Genomic DNA, 4,317 nt, shown 5'->3' with positions numbered 1-4,317 from the left:
ATAATCACATGATTTCATCATACTCTCCTGTGGTAAAGAACACTCTAAAGCCATATCTTTCATGTAGAAGGAATAGATGTACAGCCCTAAGCCGGATTTATAGATAAAATACACTACATTAAGGCCAATATGATTAGATTATAGGGAAGAAATGGGAGATGTGTAGAAAATGAGGTCAGAGATGAAGCCAAGGGACATGTCACATAGAATCTTACAGGCCCTGGAGAGGACTCTGTGTGATAGATAAACAATGAATGTTACTGCTAGAGATGACAAGAAGAGCTTTAATGTGGTATATTAGCTAAATATTGGCATCAGGTTTGTCCTCTTAAACCCTTCCAAATAAAAACATTTATTGTTCATTTTTTATTTTTCTGTACTTTTTTACCATTGAATCTTCTAAATTGCATATATCTTCAGTATGCAGTATTCTAATATTACTTCCCTAAAGTTAAGCAAAGTTTTATAGTTGCAAAATTCTGTAGACTTTTTTTTTCTTCTCAACCTTTCCAGTTATTGGAAAATTATGATCCACTCCTTCTCACTATTCTCTTGTTCTAGACCATTGCAATGATTACCTAGTATGATTTTCCATGTCCAGGATTATAATCTGTTACTTTTCTGCCATTCATTTTATTCCCAGAAAATCCAGTGTTTCCCCTCATTATTTTTAGTGTATTTTCTGGAACTTTAAAAAAAAAAAAATCTAAGCACACAAATAGCCAATATCACACTAATAAAAATTTTAGATTAGTAAAGCTTTGCTTTTTTAAGTTTTTTTTTTCTTTATTTATTCTAGAGAGAGGAAAGAAGAGGAAAAGAGAGAAACATCGATGAAAAAAAATATTGATTGGCTGTCTCCTGCATGCCCCCACTGGGGATTTGGCCCATAACCTGGGCATGTGCCCTTACTGGGAATTGAACCGGCGACCTCTTGGTGCATGGGTCGTAACTCAACCATTGAGCCACACTGGCCAAACTACCTTTTCATTTCTTGAGCTACAAAAATATTTTCAAATGACTGATGAATAATACCCTGACTTAATAATACAATATATTTAAAATTAAATTATTTTAACAACCATTCCCCAGTGCTCCCTCAAACCAACAAACGTTTTACTTCTCTGTGGCATATGTTCTATTTCCCCAGTTTTATTAAGATGTATAAATATATTGTTAAATAATCTATAACTAAATCATGTTAAAATTTTAGTTTAATCTTATCAATGGGATATTTTGTTGAATAAAAAAGTAAGCATTGAGTTGGGTCTTGATTGAGATGAGAAGATGGCGGCGGGCAGGACCTGAGGGAGGGTGAGTGTGTGAGAGAGTGAGTGAGTGTGTGAGAGAGTGTGAGTGGACATGAAGGTGGACAACCAAACCCCTGCGGTGCAGAGACATGGAGCAGAAAGTTCTTGTGCTGTGGAAGGGAACAACCACCTACCATGGTAAGCGGCCCTTTGGGTGCTTCTCCCTGCGCCTCAGGGAGGTCCCACAATTTTGGGAGATCCCGGGTCTTCCCTGGGAGGAGGCAGTGGGAGCGGCTAGGGCCCAGCAACTTGAGCCCACCAAAACACCTGGCACCATCGGACCAGTGACTCTGTGTCAACACAGACCGGTACACAGTAGTGGAGCTGTCAAAGTGCCGGTCGAGGAAGCCATGGACAGCTGGGAGCCCAGCACCACCACCCCCATAGTAGCAGCCCGATCAAAGTCCAGATATACCCAGCAGTAACAGAAGCTGGGTAGCAGACATCCATCCCCAGGCAACAGAAGCACAGACCAGCAGCTGAGACCCATCCCCCAAAACTACAGCAAAAGCTGAGCAGGAGTTGAGCCCCACAGGGCAGCAGCACTCCCCAGCCGCCAGTGGTGGGACCTGGGGCTCCACAGAGGCCTGTGCAGTCCAGCAACTCACAAGTGCAGTGGGAACCGGAGCCCAAGACAGACTGGTGTGATCTAGCTGTCCGCCCACAGGAACTGTAGGGTGCAAGGGCACCAGAGAGGCCCATGTGACCCAGCAGCCCATAACATAGGCATAGAGCCAGGTCCCCAAAGGAACAGTGCAATCCAGTTACCCATGGGACCTGCAGGATGCAGGGGCACCAGAAAGGCATGTGCAACCCAGCAGCACACAAGATAGCCTTAGAGGATGTGAAAATGGTGGTGGAATGAATAGAAGCTACACAGACGCTCTCCAAGGACCAAACAAGAACTACAACTAAAATAAAAACAAATCCTCAGAAAAAGCAACAGAAAAGCAGCAGGACAGGACCAGATAATAAGAGACACTGGTAGGATCTGGGGAGGCACAAGAGGGTGGCAGGCTGGGAGCCCAGGAACAGCAGCAGTCTTAGCCATGAGCAGCACCCTTGAGGAATAAAGAACAAGCCCACTCCACAGTGCAGAGAGCCTGGACAGAGCACTAAAATAGCCACAGCCACTCACCTGGGGGTTACGGCAGAGGGAGGGCAGAGTGGGCTGGAACTCTGTGGGGATACCCGGGATTTGGAGGACACTCAGAGTTTTTGCTGAGTTGTGGCCACAAAGGACATTGCCCAGTGTGCTCCTCTGAGCTGTGGGGAAAAGCAGCAGACATCCCCCCCCTCCTCAGAGATTCAGCCTTTCCCAGGTGAGGCAAAGAAATGCAAATTGAGGCTCATTAATAACCAGCATCTATCCCACCCTCTGAAAGTCCTCTAATGTAGAACACCAGGGTTACATTCCAAGGCACTGAGTAACTGAGACTACTAGCTACTAGAAAAAAGAAAAATAATGGAAAACTGAATCTTTGCTGGGCTTGCAAATCTACCCAGGAAAGTAAGACTTGACAGCGGTGGTTAACATGGGTCCACCCAGGCTCATCCAAACCCAGTGGAGGAAGCCACAGACAGCAGAACACCAACACCCACAGGGAAAATTTGGCAGGCTCCAAAACCCACCGAGATAGCCAAAATGGTGAAACAAAGAAACAAATCCCAAATAAAAGAACAAGAGAAATCAATCGAAGATGAGATAAATGAAATGCAACTAAGCAAATTAGCAAAGGTAGAGTTCAGAGCCATGATCTTGAGGAAAGTCAACAGCACGAGTAATGACATCAGCACCATGAGTAAAGATAAAGAAACATTGAAAACCAACCAAGTGGAAATGATGAATGACATAGCAGAAATTATGAACACAGTGGAAGGACTAACCAGCAGAGAAAAGGAAGGTGAGGACCAAATCAGTGAATTAGAAGACAGGATAGAAAAAATCAACCAATCAGAAAACCAAAAGAAAAACACAATTAAAAAAACAGGAAGACAGCTTAAGAGAACTGTGGGACAACTGGAAACGTACTACGATTCACATCATAGGAGACCCGAAGAGGAAGAAAATGGGCAAGTGTTAGAGAATATATTTGAAGAAATAGTGACAGAATACTTTTCTTACTTGGTGAAGGAAGAAGGCATTCAAGTTCAAGAAGCACAGAGAGCCCCAAGTAAGAAGAACCCAAACAGGCCCACACCAAGACACATAGTAATTAAAATGCCAAAAATTAAAGACAAAGAGAGAATCCTAAAGTCAGTAAGAGATAAGCAACATGTTACCTACAAAGGAAACCCCATAAGGCTCTCTCAAGAAACACTACAGGCCAGAAGGGAATGGCATGAAGTAATCAAGATCATGAAAAACAAAGATCTGAATCCAAGACTACTCTATCCAGCAAGGATATCATTCAAAATAGAAGGTCAAATAAAGAACTTTCTAGACAAAAAAAAAAAAAGTTAAGGGAATATATTAACACCACACCAGCACTGCAAGATATGCTGAAAGGACTGCTGTAATTAATAGAAGAAATAGGAAGAAAAATAGAACCACACTAAACAAAAATGGCAATAAATAAGTATATATCAATTAACACCTTAAATGTGAATGGTTTGAATGCTCCCATGAAAAGACACAGAGTAGCTGACTGGATAAGAAAGCATGACTCACTATATGTTGTTTACAAGAGACCTACCTCACAACAAAAGACTCACATATGTTGAAAGTGAAGGGATGGAAAAAAATATTTCAAGCAAACGAAAAGGAAAAAAAAAGGTGGGGTAGCAATACTCCTATCTGATAAAGTTGATTTCAAAATGAAGACCATAACTAGAGACAAAGAATGTCACTACATAATATTGAAAGGATCTATCCAACAAAAAGATATAACCTTGGTAAACATATATGAACCCAATATAGGAGCACCAACATATATTAAAAATTTCTTGGAGGACTTCAAAGGAGAAATCAACAGCAATACAATTATAGCAGGGGATTTCAACACCC

The sequence above is a fragment of the Molossus molossus genome, unplaced genomic scaffold (genome assembly GCF_014108415.1).
Source record: "Molossus molossus isolate mMolMol1 unplaced genomic scaffold, mMolMol1.p scaffold_m16_p_9, whole genome shotgun sequence".
Lineage (NCBI taxonomy): Eukaryota > Metazoa > Chordata > Mammalia > Chiroptera > Molossidae > Molossus > Molossus molossus.
Note: the sequence above shows the minus strand (reverse complement) of the source record.